Source organism: Chiloscyllium plagiosum, unplaced genomic scaffold, assembly GCF_037043375.1.
Source record: "Chiloscyllium plagiosum isolate Xiang-an unplaced genomic scaffold, Cpla_swu_hap1 HiC_scaffold_27, whole genome shotgun sequence".
In the NCBI taxonomy this organism is placed as follows: Eukaryota; Metazoa; Chordata; class Chondrichthyes; order Orectolobiformes; family Hemiscylliidae; genus Chiloscyllium; species Chiloscyllium plagiosum.
The window spans coordinates 15,113,633-15,133,870 of NW_028270165.1; the positions used below are offsets into that span (position 1 = coordinate 15,113,633).

At 48.1% G+C, this 20,238-nt stretch overlaps 2 non-coding genes across 2 annotated transcripts; both read left to right on the forward strand.

Annotated features, from left to right (window-relative positions):
• Positions 1 to 7,234: 7,234 nt before the first annotated feature.
• trnap-ugg (transfer RNA proline (anticodon UGG)) lies at positions 7,235 to 7,324 on the forward strand. The gene is given in 2 exon segments: positions 7,235 to 7,270; positions 7,289 to 7,324. It is a non-coding gene; the product is annotated as a tRNA-Pro (tRNA).
• A 2,786-nt stretch (positions 7,325 to 10,110) lies between these two features.
• trnap-ugg (transfer RNA proline (anticodon UGG)) lies at positions 10,111 to 10,200 on the forward strand. Its single transcript is given in 2 exon segments — positions 10,111 to 10,146; positions 10,165 to 10,200. It is a non-coding gene; the product is annotated as a tRNA-Pro (tRNA).
• Positions 10,201 to 20,238: the final 10,038 nt, after the last annotated feature.

The window sequence follows — 20,238 nt, forward strand, 5'->3', positions numbered from 1 at the left end:
TGTAAATATAAACTTTGTCGAAATTCCCATATTCTGTTGGTCGAACTGTGATTTCACTCTGAATCACAACATGTATCACAGCGCAGATGGAAGCCAAGCGGCCCACCTTTTCTCTGCTGGTTCCACATAGGAAGTAAACGAGTGTCTCCACTCGTATCATTCTCTTGGCTGAGAGACATAGACTCATAAGAGATGCACAGCATGGAAACAGACCCTTCGGTCCATCCCGTCCATGCTAACCAGATAGCCCGACCCAATCTCGTCCCACCTGCCAGCGCCCGGCCCATATTCCTCCAAACCCTTCCTATTCATATACCCATCCAAATGCCTTTTAAATGCTGCAATTGTACCAGCCTCCACCACTTCCTCTGGCAGCTCATTCCATACACGTACGTGAAAAGGTTGCCCCTTAGGTCTCTTTTATATCTTTCCCTCTCACCCTAAACCTATGCCCTCGAGTTCTGGACTCCCCCACCCCAGGGAAAAGACTTTGCCTATTTACCCTATCCACGCCCCTCAAAATTTTGTAAACTTCTAGAAGGTCACCCTTCAGCCTCCGACGCTCCAGGGAGAACAGCCCCAGCCTGTTCAGACTCTCCCTGTAGCTCAAATGCTCCAAACCTGGCAAGTCTGCACATTGTTAGGTCGAACACGAAAACCGAATTCCTTCCTCTTTGTCAGTGTCAGACAGGGACTTACTGACCCTAACCACTCCCTGTACGAAAACGTTCTTCCTAATGTCACTTTTACTTCTTTTCCTCGTGACTTTAAAATTCTGCCGTATCGTTGTGGATCCTTTCAGGTGTGGGAGCATGTTCACAACATTATTTCCTGTTTCTAGGTCCCTCATGACTTGGAAAACTTCGGTTCTCCGAGCAGAGCTGTCCCAATTTTCCAATCTCCCTTGATTGCTGACATTCCTCAAACACCGCACCACTCACGTCAACTTGTTCAACACTATCTCCAACCATTTCACTTCCCTGTTCTCTGTCCCATTCGTACTCCAGGGAGCCTAACCTCGTTTCACGAAGGTGTTTTTTGAGAAAATTAACCACGCATTTTTGGACACGTCGAGTTAAGACAGGCGGGCGCATGCGGGATTTGAACACGGGACCTCTCGCAAGTCGGTGCAGCAAAAGACCTTAAGCGAGAATCATACGCCTCGACCAACGAGCCAGACAGCAAACACACACTCAACTCCGCACGCCTCTGAGGCGTGAGACTTGAGACTTGAGACTTGCTCAGTATGAAATACATTTGAGATTGCTCTGAGGATTGCAAGCGGCAAAGAGTTTCCCGAACAGCTGCTTCTCATTCAGTCTCCCTGCTGCTGTTTCATTCCACTGCATTCGCTGCTCACAGCGTCGTTTCCCCAATGTAGCATGAAGCATAAACTGGGTGACTGCTTCGCAGAACATCCCGGTTCTGCCCGCAGGAAAAAGGCCCTGACCTTGCGGTTGCCTGCCACTTTAACACATCACCCTGTTCCCTGGCCAACATCTCTGTCTCAGGCTTGCAGCTGTGCTCTAGCTCCAGATGAAAGAACAACACCGCATTTTCCACTTGGTGACCTGACAGCCCTCCGGTCTTCAATATCGAGTTCCATAACTTTAGGGCCTGAACTCCTCCATGTCCTTGACCCCTACCACACAAACGACTCCTTGTTATCACCTCGTCTGCTATGACATACCACGTATTGTTAGCCGCTAACAGTCTCCATTAACAGTTATTCGCCTCTCACGCGGATCGTTATTCACTCCTACGTCCTCCCTATTGTTCTCTCTCTGAGCTGGCGGCAAACACAGCAATGTCCATCGGAGACTCTGAGCCAGCTGAAACTTGCTCAGTGTGAAGTACATTCCACATTGCTCCAAGAATTGCAAGCAGCAAAGCGTTTCCAGGACATCTGCTTGTCATTCTGTCCCCGGGGCGCTGATATTTGTCTCATCCCCAGGAACTGGACTACCTCCACTGGTGGATAATTAAACCATTTTATTTCTACTTGCACGTTGTTCTGGGGGGTGGGACGGGGTGTAGGCTGGGGGGAGGGCAGAGTACATTCGCTCTTCTGCTATCTCTCTCTCTCTCTCTCTGAAATCCTTGGGGTGAGAGGTATCAGTTACACGAATGCGTGGGTGGGACAGAGAGAAATGGACACCGAAGACTCTTCGCCCAGGTAAATTCACATTGTTGTGCAGCCTTCGTGGTGTTCAGAGTTCGTCGTCACGCAGCAATCTTTGGAAAGTCTATTGCAAAGTGGGCATCGCTTTCTTTGCTGCGACCGCGCAGCAGTTAACCATCTGAGCCCCAAGTGTCCCAGATGAAGAGAATCCGAAAGGAACCTTCACTCACTGAGAGTCATCCCCACGGCCCTGAGCTGAGGGACTGCAGGCAGTCCAACACGGAAGGGACGATAAAAATGAACCAGTTTTTCTCCCTCAGCCTCTCTGTCCCAGAGACAGGCAGTGGGACGGCATAAACATGTAGCATCATTCTCGCGCAGACAGAAGCCGTTCAGCCCATCGAGTCCACGGCGATTCTCTGTCACTTGCCTCTCCCTGAGGTTATTCACAATTGGTGATCTGTCCTAATCGTGGGGGAATGTGTCTGAGTCGTAATGCGGTTTCTGACATGCCGTCCGTCTTATCATTCACGTCCGAACCGGCATGGCGAATTACTGCAGGGAATGGACAAAAACGTAAGGCATGTGTTTCAACTTTATCAGCTCATTGACATCTCAGGAAAGTGGTTTTACAATTCGCTTCAGAGGAACTCGACGGAGAACAGGAGAAGACCACTCAGACCTCCAGGAGCGAATCACTTCGCCTGCGTGAATTTGGCGAGTCTATCAGTATGATACATGTCACTCAGACACTCGAAGTTTTAGGGAGCAGGTGCAATGTGAAGATATAGAACAGAGGCTCATGACAAAGGAAAGCTGCTCAAGGAGAGTTTGAGCAATAGCAATAGAGGATGGTTTCGAGCTATGGGCCTCTGGGTTGTGGGGCCCGCACGCTGTCGTTGCGTCACTCTGTGTTTAGTATGCCGTGCGTTTTCTCAGAACCCTTCAGCTTTTCGACAGGCACCTGGCATGCACGTTCCAGACACATATCAAAGATCTCCACTGCTGTTGTGTAATATACTGCTGCGCAGGGGTGTGGAGGCTGTGTTAATATGAACATTCTGTTGGTCGAACATGACCACCGAATTCAATTTTGTGTCCATTGAATCTGCCTCTTTGTCACTGTCAGAGAGGGATTTACTGACCCTAACCACTCCCTGTACGAAAACGTTCTTCCGAATATCACTTTTACTTCTTTTCCTCATGAATTTAAAACGCTGCCGAATCGTTCTCGATCCTTTCAGGCGTGGGAACACTTTCACGACATTATTTCCAATCTCTAGTCCCCTCATGACTTGGAAAACTTGCCACGCCGGATTTCAAACTTCTGTTCTCCGAGGAGAGCTGTCCCAATTTTCCAAACTACCTTCATTGCTGACCTTCCTCAAACACGGGACCACTCACGTCAACCTGTTCAACACTATCTCCAATCATTTCACTTCCCCGCTTCCTTCCCCATTCGTACTCCAGGGAGCCCAGCATCGTTTAACGAAGGTGCTTTTTGAGAAGTTTAATCGGGCATTTTTGCACAAGTCAAGAAAGCCAGGATCTCTCGCAAGTCTGCCCGTTAGAAGACCCAATGCGAGAATCATACCCCTAGACCAACGAGCCATAGGCCGCTGGCTCCAGCACCTCCTGAACTAGCTGAGACTTGCTCAGTGTGAAATACATTCGCCATTGCTCTCAGAATTGCAAGCAGCAAAAGAGTTTCCAGAACAGTGCTTGTCATTCTGTCTCCCTGCTCATTTCGTTCATATTCAAATGAACAAAACCACCAGGTCTAGTTCTAGTCCATCTGTGGAGAGAAAGGAGAGATAATGTTTTGAGCCCAACGATCCGTCTTCGGAACTGATGGAATGAGTGGGCGGGTAAAGACCGTGGAAGAAGGTGGGCAGGTTCTAAAATGATTGAACTCGGCGTTGGGTCCTGAAGGCAGCGCGGTCTCTCAGGAGAAAATGAGGTTTCGCTCTTCCAGCTTGCGCTGTGCCTTGTGGGAGCACTGCAGCAAATCAGAGACTGAAATGTTGTCATGGGAACACAGTGGGAGGTTGAAGTGACAGGAAACTGGAAACTGACGGTTTATGGGAGAAAGGACACAGAACGGGGGATGTGCGACAAAAGTGTACAGAAAAGCCACACCCCCAGACCAGACCCTGAACTACAACCAACAAAACACAGACAAGAGAAGCTGCATTAGGACGCTATTCAAAAGGGTGACTACACACTGCAGCACTGCCGACCTGTGACTGAAGAAGAACACGTCTACAGAGGCTTCACCAGGAACGGATAAGCCCGCAACTTCATCCACAAGAGCCGAGCAGACAAACAACGGGACAAGGATCTGCCACGACCCAACACACTCACCACTTTACCTTATATAATAAACCTCACAGAACTAATAGCCAGACATCTCCGACCACTCGGATTCATGACAGCCCATAAACTGACAGCCACGCTCAGACAACAACTCACCAGAACAAAAGACCCAAGGACATCATGTGGAAAACAAATATAGTTTACAAGATTCCATGCAAAGGCTGCACGAAAACTAAACAGTACAGGACAAACAGGCAGACAACTAGCAATCTGTAACCATGAACAACATCTACCCATTAAACACTGTCTCTGGTACCCACACAAACACAGATGATAAGGACGATAAAATCGACAGAGACAGCACAACGGTCATAGTACAACTAAACAGAGGTCAGCCAGAGAAATTCAACAAACACGGCACTCATCCAGGAACTCCAGCAATAAACACATTGACATATGCCAATCACTGCGAACGAACAACCAGAACCGTCAAACAAAAGCAACAGAAACAGAACCAAATACATTCCAGAAGACACAGTACAGCAGCGCTTCACAGGTGGCTCCAACGCACTGAAGATGTCACCTAGACAGAGGATGTAACGCCTACAAATCAACGTCCCAGCTCGGCGAGCGACGACAATCGGCAGCCGAGCTACAAAGCTTTCCGCAAATCTTATACGGAAGTGTAATTCCTATCGAAATTTGAGAGCATCCTGTTTATGTCATTCAGTTCCTGCAAGCAAAAACTTTGTTGTGGTTCTGTTCGCCGAGCTGGGAATTTGTGTTGCAGACGTTTCGTCCCCTGTCTAGGTGACATCCTCAGTGCTTGGGAGCCTCCTGTGAAGCGCTTCTGTGATGTTTCCTTCGGCATTTATAGTGATTTGTACCTGCCGCTTCCGGTTGCCAGTTCCAGCTGTCCACTGCAGTGGCAGGTATATTGGGTCCAGGTCGATGTGCTTGTTGATAGAATCTGTGGATGAGTGCCACGCCTCTAGGAATTCCCTGGCTGTTCTCTGTTTCGGTTTGTCCTATAATAGTAGTGTTGTCCCAGTCAAACTCATGTTACTTGTCATCTGAGAGAGATCCCGGGTTCAAATCGCCGTTTCGGACGTGAATGACAAGACGATCCGCATGTCAGAAACCGCAACCCGGGGACAGAATGACAAGCAGATGTTCTGGAAACTCTTTGCTGCTTGCAATTCTTGGAGCAAAGTGGAATGTATTTCACACTGGGCAAGTTTCAGCTGGCTCACAGTCTCCAGTATACATTGCTCTCTTTCCCGCCAGCTCAGAGAGAGAACAATAGGAGGCACAAAGGAGTGAATAACGATCCGTGTGGGAGGGTGAATAACTGTTAATGGAGAGCGTTCGTGGCTAACAATAAGTAGTGTGTCGTAGCAGACTATGTGATAACAAGGGGCTCGTATGTGTGTGGTAGGGGTCAAGGATATGGGGGATTTCAGGCCCTAAAGTCGTGCAGCTCGATCTTGACGACCGGAGGGCTGTAGGGTTTTGAATTGGAATATGAGGCGTTGTTCTTCCATCTGGAGCTGAGCTTTGCTGGAGCACTGCTGCAAGCCTGAGACAGAGATTTTGGCCAGGGAACAGGGTGGCGTGTTAAAGTGGCAGGAAAGCAGAAGCTCAGGTCCGTTTTTTGCGGGCAGAACCGAGGTGTTCTGCGAAGCAGTCATCCAGATTATACTTCATGCTCGGTTGGGGACACGACACTATGAGCGGCGAATGCAGGAGACTAGGTTGCGGCAAAGGAGCAGGTAAAGTGCTACTTCACCTGGAAGGTATGTTCGAGCCTGGAAGGATATTCAGGAGGGAGCGGGTAAATTGTGCTTCTGAGTGAAGTCACGGTTCGTGAAAACAGAATGTGGCAATTTAGACAGAGTTAATATTCGCTTGCCGGCGATATGTCTGCCGGTGCGTGGTGGGAGCATAACCCAGAAGGGAAACCATCTTTCCTATTCACTCAATGTCGTCTTTAGCAGCTTGTTGTGTACCTCGCCTTCTCATCTGCTTCCCAAAAATCTTCGACGTAAATATTTCACATTGATATACTGGCCCAATGTGCACAGCTGAGATGACACACTCGTGGAGGTCTTCGGGGTCTTCTCCTGTTCTCTGTACCCTATGTTGAGGAGGGCAATGCTTGTCACTGGTCACTCCGGTGTCAGAGAAGAGTTTAGAAAGAAAACGGTTTAATTTTCTGCCAGTATAGAGGGCCCTGTTCCTGGGGACGGGCAAACGGCAGCTGAGAGACAGAATGAGAAGCAGCTGTTCATAGAGTCATAGAGATGTACAGCATGGAAACAGACCCTTCGGTCCAGCCCGTCCATGCCGACCAGATATCCCACCCCAATCTAGTCCCACCTGCCAGCACCCGGCCCATATACCTCCAAACCCTTCCTATTCATATATCCATCCAAACGCCACTTAAATGTTGCAATTGTACCAGCCTCCGCCACTTTCTCTGGCAGCTCATTCCATGCACGCACCACCCTCTGCGTGAAAATGTTGCCCCTTAAGTCTCTTTTATATCATTCCCCTCTCACCCTAAATCTATGCCCTCTAGTTCTTGACTCCCCGACCCCAGGGAAAAGACTTTGCCTATTTATCCTATCCATGCCCCTCATAATTTTGTAAACCTCCATAAAGTCACCCTTCAGCCTCCGACGTTGCAGAGAAAACAGCCCCAGCCTGTTCAATGTCAACTATACTTCACTCTGAGCAAGTTTCAGCTGGTTCAAGAGGTAGAGCGAGGGGTGGAGTGGACGCTTGCTGCTGTCTGGCTCGTTGGTCTAGGGGTATGATACTCGCTTTGGGTCTTCGTCGACGCAGATTTGCGAGAGATCCCGGGTTCAAATCCCGGACGAGCCCGCGTTTTATGACTTGTGCAAAAGTGCCTCTTCCATTTTCTCAAAAAGCACCTTCGTTTAACGAGGTTGGGCTCCCTGGAGAACCAATGGGACAGAAAGCAGCGAAGTGAAATGATTGGAGATAGCGTTGAATAGGTTGACGTGAGTGTTGCGGTGTTTGAGGGATGTCAGCGATGAGGGTGGGTTGGAAATTTGGGACAGCTCTCTTCGGAGAACAGAAGTTTGAAATCTGGCCCGATTGAAGCTTTCCAAGTTACGCGAAGTCGAGACAGAGAAAGTAATGTAGTCAAAATGCTCCCACGCCTGAAAGGATCGGCAACGATTCGGCGGAGATTTAAAGTCATGAGGAAAAGAACCAAAAGTGACATTAGGGAGAACGCTTTCGTACAGGGAGTGGTTGGGGTCAGTAAATTCCTAACTGACAGTGACAAAGAGGCAGATTCATGAGACGCAAACGGGAATCCGGTGGTCATGTTTAAAGTAACAATGTGCAGAATTACATGGAGAAGGCAAGAGAATGATACGAATAGAGACCCACGTTTACTTACTGTGTCGACCCAGCAGAGCGAAGGTGGGCCGCATGGCGTCTATCGAGAGTGAAATCACAGTTCGACCAACAGAATGTGGGAAGTTAGAAAAAGTTTATATTTACACAGCCTCCATACGTCTGCGCAACACCATATAAGACGACAGCAGTGGAGATCTTTGACAACAGTCTCGTCAGACGAAAGGCTAAAGGGACCTGTGGAAAACGGCGGCGTGCGTAAGAGCAGAGTGGCGCAGCGGGAGCGTGCTGGGCCCATAACCCAGAGGTCGATGGATCGAAACCATCCTCTGCTATTGTTCAGTGTCTCCTTGAGCGACTTTCCATTGCGATGGGACTCCGTTCGGCATCTTGCCTTTCAAAAGACTTCCTGACTGTCTGAATGCCCCGTATCATACCATATCGTTTGGCGAAACTCACGCCGTTCAAGTGACCGGCTTTTGGAGGTCTGAGTAGTCTTCGCCTGTTCTTCGTTGGTTTCCTATGAACTGAACCGCAAAACCACTTCTCTGAGATGCCAATGAGCTGATAAAGTTGAAACGCATGCCTTGTGGTTTCGTGCCTTCCCTGCAGTAATTCGCCACGCCGGTTCCGACGTGAATGACAAGCAGATGTTCTGGAAACTCTTTGCTGCTTGCAATTCTTGGAGCAAAGTGGAATGTCTTTCACACTGAGCAAGTTTCAGCTGGCTCAGAGTCTCCAGTGTACATTGCTCTCTTTCCCGCCAGCTCAGAGAGAGAACAATAGGAGGGACAAAGGAGTGAACAACGATCCGTGTGGGAGGGTGAATAACTGTTAATGGAGAGCGTTCGTGGCTAACAATAAGTAGTGTGTCGTAGCAGACTATGTGATAACAAGGGGCTCGTATGTGTGTGGTAGGGGTCAAGGATATGGGGGATTTCAGGCCCTAAAGTCGTGCAACTCGATCTTGAAGACCGGAGGGCTGTAGGGTTTTGAATTGGAATATGAGGCGTTGTTCTTCCATCTGGAGCTGAGCTTTGCTGGAGCACTGCTGCAAGCCTGAGACAGAGATGTTGGCCAGGGAACAGGGTGGCGTGTTAAAGTGGCAGGAAAGCAGAAGCTCAGGTCCGTTTTTTGCGGGCAGAACCGAGGTGTTCTGCGAAGCAGTCATCCAGATTATACTTCATGCTCGGTTGGGGACACGACACTATGAGCGGCGAATGCAGGAGACTAGGTTGCGGCAAATGTGCAGGTGAAGTGCTGCTTCACCTTCACCTGGAAGATATGTTCGAGCCTTGAAGGATATTCAGGAGGGAGCAGGTAAATTGTGCTTCTGAGTGAAATCACGGTTCGTAAAAACAGAATGTGGCAATTTAGACAGTTAATATTTGCTTGACGGCGATATGTCTGCCGGTGCGTGATGGGAGCATAACCCAGAAGGGAAACCATCTTTCCTATTCACTCAATGTTGTCTTTAGCAGCTTGTTGTGCACCTCGCCTTCTCATCTGCTTCCCAAAAATCTTCGACGTAAATATTTCACATTGATATACTGGCCCAATATGCACAGTTGAGATGACACACTCGTGGAGGTCTGCGGGGTCTTCTCCTGTTCTCTGTACCCTGTGTTGAGGAGGGTAATGCTTGTCACTGGTCACTCCGGTGTCAGAGAAAAGTTTAGAAAGAAAACGATTTAATTTTCTGCCAGTAGAGAGGGCCCTGTTCCTGGGGACGGGCAAACGGCAGCTGAGAGACAGAATGAGAAGCAGCTGTTCATAGAGTCATAGAGATGTACAGCATGGAAACAGACCCTTCGGTCCAAACCCGTCCATGCCGACCAGATATCCCACCCCAATCTAGTCCCACCTGCCAGCACCCGGCCCATATACCTCCAAACCCTTCCTATTCATATATCCATCCAAACGCCACTTAAATGTTGCAATTGTACCAGCCTCCGCCACTTTCTCTGGCAGCTCATTCCATGCACGCACTACCCTCTGCGTGAAAATGTTGCCGCTTAGGTCTCTTTTATATCTTTCCCCTCTCACCCTAAATCTATGCCCTCTAGTTCTTGACTCCCCGACCCCAGGGAAAAGACTTTGCCTATTTATCCTATCCATGCCCCTCATAATTTTGTAAACCTCCATAAAGTCACCCTTCAGCCTCCGTCGTTGCAGAGAAAACAGCCCCAGCCTGTTCAATGTCAACTATACTTCACTCTGAGCAAGTTTCAGCTGGTTCAAGAGGTAGAGCGGGGGGTGGGGCGGGAGCTCGTTTGCTGTCTGGCTCGTTGGTCTAGGGGTATGATTCTCGCTTTGGGTCTTCGTCGACGCAGGTTTGCGAGAGATCCCGGGTTCAAATCCCGGACGAGCCCGTGTTTTATGACTTGTGCAAAAGTGCCTCTTCCATTTTCTCAAAAAGCACCTTCGTTAAACGAGGTTGGGCTCCCTGGCGTACCAATGGGACAGAAAGCAGCGAAGTGAAATGATTGGAGATAGCGTTGAATAGGTTGACGTGAGTGTTGCGGTGTTTGAGGGATGTCAGCGATGAGGGTGGGTTGGAAATTTGGGACAGCTCTCTTCGGAGAACAGAAGTTTGAAATCTGGCCCGATTGAAGCTTTCCAAGTTACGCGAAGTCGAGACAGAGAAAGTAATGTAGTCAAAATGCTCCCACGCCTGAAAGGATCGGCAACGATTCGGCGGAGATTTAAAGTCATGAGGAAAAGAACCAAAAGTGACATTAGGGAGAACGCTTTCGTACAGGGAGTGGTTGGGGTCAGTAAATTCCTAACTGACAGTGACAAAGAGGCAGATTCATGAGACGCAAACGGGAATCCGGTGGTCATGTTTAAAGTAACAATGTGCAGAATTACATGGAGAAGGCAAGAGAATGATACGAATAGAGACCCACGTTTACTTACTGTGTCGACCCAGCAGAGCGAAGGTGGGCCGCATGGCGTCTATCCAGAGTGAAATCACAGTTCGACCAACAGAATGTGGGAAGTTAGAAAAAGTTTATATTTACACAGCCTCCATACGTCTGCGCAACACCATATAAGACGACAGCAGTGGAGATCTTTGACAACAGTCTCGTCAGACGAAAGGCTAAAGGGACCTGTGGAAAACGGCGCCGTGCCTAAGAGCAGAGTGGCGCAGCGGGAGCGTGCTGGGCCCATAACCCAGAGGTCGATGGATCGAAACCATCCTCTGCTATTGTTCAGTGTCTCCTTGAGCGACTTTCCATTGCGATGGGACTCCGTTCGGCATCTTGCCTTTCAAAAGACTTCCTGACTGTCTGAATGCCCCGTATCGTTTGGCGAAACTCACACCATTCAAGTGACCGGCTTTTGGAGGTCTGAGTAGTCTTCTCCTGTTCTTCGTTGGTTTCCTCTGAACTGAACCGCAAAACCACTTCTCTGAGATGCCAATGAGCTGATAAAGTTGAAACGCATGCCTTGTGGTTTCGTGCCTTCCCTGCATTAATACGCCACGCCGGTTCCGACGTGAATGACAAGCAGATGTTCTGGAAACTCTTTGCTGCTTGCAATTCTTGGAGCAAAGTGGAATGTATTTCACACTGAGCAAGTTTCAGCTGGCTCAGAGTCTCCAGTGTACATTGCTCTCTTTCCCGCCAGCTCAGAGAGAGAACAATAGGAGGGACAAAGGAGTGAATAACGATCCGTGTGGGAGGGTGAATAACTGTTAATGGAGACCGTTAGTGGCTAACAATAAGTAGTGTGTCGTAGCAGACTATGTGATAACAAGGGGCTCGTATGTGTGTGGTAGGGGTCAAGGATATGGGGGATTTCAGGCCCTTCTCCTGTTCTCTGTCCCCTGTGTTGAGGAGGGCAATGCTTGTCACTGGTCACTCTGGTGTCAGCGGATAAAGCTGAAACGCATGCCTTGTGGTTTCCTGCCTTCCCTGCAGTAATTCGCCACGCCGGTTCGTACGTGAATGACAACATGATCAGCATGTCAGTAACTGTGTCACCATTCAGACACAGTCCCTTAGTATTCGGACAGATATCACTGATTGTGAATCACCTCAGAGAGAGACAAGTGGCAGAGAGTCGCCGTGGACACGATGGGCTGGACCGCCTCTGTCGGCGGGAGAACGATGGTACGTGTTTATGCCGTCCCGCTGCCTGTCTCTGGGACAGAGAGGTTGAGGGAGCAACAATGGTTCATTTTTAACCGTCCCTTCCGTGTTGGACTGCCTGCAGTCCCGCAGCTCAGTGCCGTGGGGATGACTCTCAGTGAGTGAAGGTTTCACTCGGATTCTCTTCATCTGGGGCACTTGGGCTCAGATGTTAACTGCTGCGCGGTCGCAGCGATGCAAGTGATGCCCACTTTGCGAAAGATTTTCTGTAAGATTGCTGCGTGAAGACGAATTTTGAACACCAAGCAGACTGCACAACAATGTACTCATATGAATATACTTGAGGGAAGAGTCCTCAGTGTCCATTTCCCTCTGCCACGCCAGCACAGCATCTTTCTATCTCTCCAAGAACAGACGTTTGTAGGAAATTCACAATCAAAGTTACTCACTTCCCACTCATTAGATTACTTACAGTGTGGAAACAGGCCCTTCGCCCTAACAAGTCCACACTGACCCGCCGAAGCCCAGCTCACCCATACCCCTACATTTACCCCTTACCTAACACTACGGGGAATTTAGCATGGCCAATTCACCTGACCTGCACATCTTTGGACTGTGGGAGGAAACCCACGCAGACACGGGGAGAACCTGCAAACTCCACACAGTCAGTCACCTGAGGCGGGAATTTAACCCGGGTCTCTAGCGCTGTGAGGCAGCAGTGCTAACCACTGTGCGACCGTGCCGCCCACAAAGTGTAAGTGATACCTCTCACCCCAAGGGATTGGGAGTTAAAAAGCAGAAGAGCGAATGGACTCTTCCCTCCCTCCAGAAAAGCGGACAAGTAGAAACAAATTGGTTTAATTATCCGCCAGTGGCGATAGAACAGTTCCTGGGGATGAGACCAACATCAGCGCCCCGGGGACAGAATGACAAGCAGATGTTCAGGAAAGACTTTGCTGCTTGCAATTCTTGGAGCAATGTGGAATGTATTTCACACTGAGCAAGTTTCAGCTGGCTCAGAGTCTCTAGTGTACATTGCTCTCTGAGTTTATATTTGCACATCGGCGACATGTCTGCACAACAGCACATGACACTACAGCAGTGAAGATCTTTTGTCGTCATTCTCGAACATGCAAGTCACATGCCAGATGAAAAGCTGAATACTTCTCTGGAAAAGCTACCGTGCAGTGCAGGAGAATGGCACAACGGGTGCATGCTGGGATCATAACCCAGAAGTGAAACCATTTTCTCCTACTCACTTAATGTCTTTAGTAGCTTTCCTGTATAACGGCGCCCTGTTCTTTTCCTTGCCATGTCATTTGTTTCCTAAAACTTCGGGTATCTGAGCTCAATATATCACATCGATGCACAAGTCAAATTTACACAGTTGCGCTGGCACCCTTGTGGAGCTCTGAGTTGTCTTGTCCTGTTCTCTGTCGGTGTGTCCTGATCTCGTGTGAAACCTCTGCTCTCAGATGGCAATGAACCGGCGAAGTTGAAACACATGACTTGCTGTTTTAGTCCATTTCCCGCAGTAAAGAAACCAACGGTGTGAGAAAAGACTTTCTGCAGGATTGTTGTGTTAAGACAAATTCTGAACACCAAGCAGGCTGCACAAAAATGTACCCATATCAATTTACCTGAGGGAAGAGTCTCCGGTGTCCATTTCTCTCTGTCCCGACAGCACAGTATCTTTCTATCTCTCTGTTAACAGGACCTTTGGAACAAGTTCAAAGTTGCCCATTTCCTACGCATGACTGTAACTGACTTATCCTGCCTCACGTAATAGTGTGAGAGAGCAGAAGAGTGAATGGGCTCTGCCTTCCACCAGCACAGCTTGCAAGTAGAAACGAAATGGTTCAATTATCCACCAGTGGAGAGAGCCCGGTCCCTGGGGACGGGACAAACAGCAGCGTCCTGGGAGCAGGGAGACAGATTGAGAAGCAGATGTTCTTGAAACTCTTCCCTACTTGCAATTCTGGGAGCAATGCACAATGTATTTCGTACTGAGCAAGTCTCAGCTGCTTCCGGAGGTGGCTGCACCCATGGCTGGTGGCTCGTTCGTCAGGGATATGATTCTAGCTTTGGGTCTTCGAGCATATGCAGCCGTGTGAGAATTCCCGGGTTCCAATCCCAGGCGAAAACCATCATTCCTTAAATTGACCTGACCAAAAATACCTGATGAATTTTCTCAAAAAGCCGCTTCATTAAATAAGATCGGACTGCCTGAATTAGGGACGGCGCAGAGCTGCCATTGCAGTGAACATGGCGAAGGGAAACACTTGTTCAAAGTGAAAACAAGTATTGCAGATTTTTCGCCCGCGCAATCCGAGTCTGAATAAATCCTCCACTTGTATTACGTTCAATTCTGAGGGTGACACTTCAGGAAGCGGGGAAGTGAAGTGATTACAGACAGCCCTGAACAGGTTAACGTGAATGGTACCGTCCTGAGGAATGTCAGCAATGAAGGGAGATTGGAAAGTTTGGGGCAGCTCTCTTTGGAGAACAGAGGGCTGAAAGCTTGTCTGATTGAAGCTTTCCACGTCATGAGGGTTTTAGACAGAGGAAATAATGCAGTGAAAATGCTCCCAGGCCTGAAAGGATCGAGAACGATTTGGCAGAGATTTAAAGTCATCAGGAAAATAAGTAAAAGTGACATTAGGAAGACCGTTTTCGCACAGGGAGTGGGGTCAGTAAGTCGCTGTCTGACAGTGACAAAGAGGCAGATTCAATGGACACAAAAGGGAATTCGGTGGGCATGTTCAATGTAACAATGTGCAGATTTACAGAGAAAGGCGACAGAATGAGACGCTTATTTACATATTGTGCAGAACCAGCAGAGCTAAGGTGGGCTGCGTAGCCTCAGTCTGCGCTGTCACACATTTTGTGATTCTGAGTGAAATCGGAGTTGGACCAACAGAACGAAGGAAATTTGACAACGGATATATTCTGCCCACCAGGATACTCCATCACAGCAATGAAGGTGTTTTGACATCATTCTCGAAGGTACATGACACAATGCAGATTCAAAACCGAGTATTCCTTTGAATCACGGAGTAATTTGTTTACAGTTATTCAGTTGAGGTGAGCGGAGTTGCGCATTGGGAGCCACTCCAGTTGATAGGTCGAAGCCGTTTTCTCCTGTGTGATAGTCCCACCAGCACTCCAATTTGCTGTGCTTCCAGTCAGTAGATGGAGATTAAAATCCCATTCTGATACACGGACCACGATGACCCAGCTGTGGTGACAAGCTTGTGAAGGGCTGAGTGCTCTTCTCCTGTTCTCTGTCTGGCTGCTATGATCCGAATCATCAAATCTCTCTTCTCCGAGATAGGAATAAACTGGTGAAGGTGAAACACATCAGTTGGGTGTGTCCCATGCGCAGGAGGCCCTGCAGTAATTCCCCACGCTGTTTCACACAGCAGCATCCTCTCGGTGAATTACACTTGGCAAAAAAAAACCGATTGAACCAAATAAGTGTCCGCCACTGGATTTTACTGACACCGTTTATAAAATTCAGGCTCACCGTTAATGTGGAGAGGGGCGGTCAGGCTAGAGTTTCCGCTCCTTCTGTTGAATAAAGATAAATTTATGTGTGTCCAGGGAGAGGAAAGGATTTGCTGTTGGTGGGAAACATTTCCATTAGTTATAACACGACGAGCTGGGACCTCCTGATAGATTGAAACACAAAGCTGGTAATCTCCAGATTATGTTGTAAATATATCGGTATAATGTCACCAACTGAACGAAGCGGCTGTGTGTTTAAATCCCGTGATGAACAGTTTGTGTTTTACTTCTCACATTGTGGGGAGCTGAGCATTTACCCAAACAATGGACACCGCACCACCCTGACACAGTGTTCACAAATCAAACTGACAGCAAAGCTTCACGTGTGATCAAAAGATTCCGCTCAACAGATATCCGGAGTGAGCGGACTCCTTTCTTGATCTGAAATGCAAGAAGCTGTTTGCAGTGAGCCTGTCGTGACTTGAACACGCAACTTCCTGATCTGGTGTAAGACGCTCTACCGTTGCGCCACAATCTCACGGATGGCACCGTGCCTCTATTCATGCTTCAGGGAAGCGATCGTACTGCAATGATTTTACGTTATGAGTCACAACGGAGATCAACAGTTCATGTCTGTTCAGTTTCTCCCACTTCTCTTTCTGTCTCTCGAAACAATTTCCAACTCTCTCTCAATAAAAATCTGAAAGAATTGCGGATGCTGTATATCAGAAACAAAAAACAGGAGTTGCCGGTGACCCTTCCACAGAACTGATGGTGATTGGGAAAATGTCGGTTTATATGCAGGAGATATTGTGGGAGGAAGGCGGAGATCAGGACAGTGCCCAAAGCGAAGGAAGAACTGTTGGACAGAAAAAGGAGTTGATAACGATCTGCGTGGGAGGGTGAATAACTGTTAATGGAGACTGTTCGTGGCTAAGTAGTGTGGAATGACAGACTACGTGATAACAAGGCGAGATGTGCGTGCTAGGGACGAGGATACTATGGAGTTCAAGCTCTAGAATTATTGAATTCGATATTGGGACCGGAGGGATGTATGGTCCCCAAGTGAAATATTCGGTGCTCTTCGTTCTGCTGGTGCTGAGCTTCGCTGGGACAATACAGCAAACCTGAGACAGAGATGTTGGCCAGGGGACAGGGTGGGGTGTGGAATTGGCAGGCAACTGGAAGCTCAGGGTCTTTTTTGCGGGCAGAGCGTAGATATTCTGTGCAGCAGTCACCCAGTTTATGCTTCGTTTTCCCCATTGTAGATGAGACCACATTGTGAGCAGCAAATGCAGTAGATTGGGTTGTGGGTAGTGCGGGTAAAGTGTTGCTTCACCTGGAAGGTAAGTTTGGCCCCTTGTATAGCGAGAAGGGAATAGGTAAATGGGCTGGTGTCACACATTCTGTAGTTGTAGTGGAAAGTGCCGTTGGACTATTGGGGTGGGAATGGGGTTAGGGTTGATGGTAATGAAGGAAGAGTGGAACCAAGGTATAACTCATGCCCATTTACTTATCCGCCAAAAAGAGGAATTTGTTAAGTGTGTACAAGGAAAGTTTCTAATTCACAATGTGGATGTACATACTGGCGAGGGTGCAAAACCTAAGGGCCAGCAACCATAATTCTATTAACATTAGAATAGTGATTGAAAATTATATATCAGATCTAAAAGTTGAACTTCTAAGTTGGAGGAAGACTCAGGTATTAGGCAAGATCTTTCAAAAGATGATTGGGGGCAGATGTTCGCAGGTTAAAGGACTGCTGGAAAATGGGAAGCTTTCAAATATGAGATAACAAGAGTCCAGACAGAGTATTTTCCTGTTAGTCATGTTTTGGAGATGCCGGTGTTGGACTAGGGTGTACAAAGTTAAAAATCACACAACACCAGGTTGTAGTCCAACAGGTTTAATTGGAAGCACACTAGCTTTCAGAGCGACGCTCCTGATGAATCACCTGATGAAGGAGCGTATATCCGAAAGCTAGTGTGCTTCCAATTAAACCTGTTGAACTATAACCTGGTGTTGTGTGATTTTTAACTATATTCCTGTTAGAGTGAAAGGAAAGGCTGGTAAGTTGGGGAGTGCCGAATGATTGGAAAAATTGACAGTTTGGTTAAGACAAACAAGGAAGCATATGTCAGGTATAGACAGAGAGATCGAGTGAATCCTTAGAGTATAAAGGCAGTACGAGCATACTTAAGGGAGAAATCATGAGGGCAAAAAGGGGGCATGAGATAGCTTTGGCAAATAGAGTTAAGGAGAATCCAAATGGTTTTTATAAATACATTAAGGACAAAAGGATAACAAGGGAGAGAATAGGGCCCCTCAAAGATCAGCAAGGCGAACTTTGTGTGGAGCTGCAGGAGATGGGGAGGGGATACTGAACGGATATTGTGCATCAGTGTTTACTGTGGAGAAGGGCATGGAAGATATAGAATGTGAGAAAGTAGATGGTGACATGTTGAAATAATGTCCAAATTACAAACGAGAAATTGCTGGATATCTTGAAATGCATAAAAGTGGATAAATCCCAATGACCTGATCAGGAGTAGCCTAGAACTCTGTGGGAAACTGGGGAAGTGATTGCTGGGCCTCTTACTGAGATATTTGTATCATCACTAGTCACAGGTGAGGTGCCAGAAGGCGAGAGGGTGGCTAATGTGGTGCCAATATTTAAGGAAGGTGGTAAGGAAAAGCCAGGGAACGATAGACCGGTGAGCCAGACATCCGTGATGGGCACGTTTTTAGAGAGTATCCTGAGAGATAGGATTTACATGTATTTGGAAAGGCAAGAATTGATTAGGGGTAGTGAGCATGACACAGTAAGTAAACGTGGGTCTCTATTCGTATCATTCTCTTGCCTTCTCCATGTAATTCTGCACATTGTTACTTTAAACATGACCACCGAATTCACGTTTGTGTCTATTGAATCTGCCTCTTTGTCAATGTCAGTTAGGGATTTACTAACACCAACCACTCCCTGGACGAAAGCGTTCTTCCTCATGTCACTTTTGGTTCTTTTCCTCATGACTTTAAAACTCTGCCGATCCTTTCAGGCGTGGGAGCATTTTGACTACATTACTTTCTCTGTCTTGACTTGGCAAGTTTTAATCGGGCCAGATTTCAAAATTCTGTTCTCCGAGAAGAGCTGTCCCAAATTTTCAATCGACCTTCATCGCTGACATCCCTCAAACACCGCACCACTCACGTCAACCTATTCATCGCTATCTCCAACCATTTCATTTCCCTGCTTTCTGCACCATTTGTTCTCCAGGGTGCCCAACCTCATTTAACGAAGGTGCTTTTTGAGAAAATTATGCAGCCACTTTTACACAAGTCACGAAACGCGGGCTCGTCCGGGATTTGGACCCGGGATCTTTCGCACGTCTGCGTCGACGAAGACCCAAAGCGAGAATCATACCCCTGGACCAACGAGCCACATCGCAAGGGCGCCTGCGCCCCCGCTCTAACTCTTGAACCAGCTGAGTCTTGCTCAGAGTGAAGTATAGTTGACATTGAACAGGCTGGGGCTGTTTTCTCTGGAACGTCGGAGGCTGAAGGGTGACTTTATGGAGGTTTACAAAATTATGAGGGGCATGGATAGCATAAATAGGCAAAGTCTTTTCCCTGGGGTCGGAGAGTCAAGAACTGGAGGGCATAGATTTAGGGTGAGAGGGGAAAGATATAAAAGAGACCTAAGGGGCAACTTTTTCACGCAGACAGTGGTGCGTGCATGGAATGAGCTGCCAGAGAAAGTGGCGGAGGCTGGTACAATTGCAACATTTAAGTGGCGTTTGGATGGATATATGACTAAGAAGGTTTGGAGGTATATGGGCCGGGTGCTGGCAGGTGGGACTAGATTGGGGTGGGATATCTGATCGGCATGGATGGGTTGGACCGAAGGGTCTGTTTCCATGCTGCACATCTCTACGACTCTATGAACAACTGCTTCTCATTCTGTCTCTCAGCTGCCGTTTGCCCGTCCCCAGGAACCGGGCCCTCTCTGCTGGCAGAAAACTAAACCGTTTTCTTTCTAAACTTTTCTCTGACACCGGAGTGACCAGTGACAAGCATTGCCCCCCTCAACATAGGGTACAGAGAACAGGAGAAGACCCCGCAGAGCTCCACGAGTGTGTCATCTCAACTGTGCACATTGGGCCTGTGCATCAATGTGAAATATTTACGTCGAAGTTTTTTGGGAAGCAGATGAGAAGGCGAGATGCACAACAGTGCGCCGTTATACGTGAAAGCTGCTAAAGACGACATTGAGTGAATAGGAAAGATGGTTTCCCTTCTGGGTTATGCTCCCACCACGCACCGGCAGATATATCGCCGACAAGCAAATATTAACTCTGTCTAAATTGCCACATTCTGTTTTTACGAACCGTGACATTCTCTCAGAAGTACAAATTTACCCGCTCCCTCCTGAATATCCTTCCAGGCTCGAACATACCTTCCAGGTGCACATTTGCCGCAACCTAGTCTGCTGAATTCGCTGCTCACAGTGTCGTTTCCCCAACGGAGCAGGAAGTATAAACTGGATGACTGCTTCACAGAGCATCTCGGTTCGGCCAGCAAAAAAAGGTCCTGAGCTTCTGCTTTCCTGCCACTTTAACACGCCACCCTGTTCCCTGGCCAAAATCTCTGTCTCAGGCTTGCAGCAGTGTTCCAGCGAAGCTCAGCTCCAAATGGAAGAACAACGCCTCATATTCCACTTCAAAACCCTCCAGCCCTCCGGTCTTCAAGATCGAGTTGCATGACTTTAGGGCCTGAAATCCCCCAAGTCCTTGACCCCTATCACACACA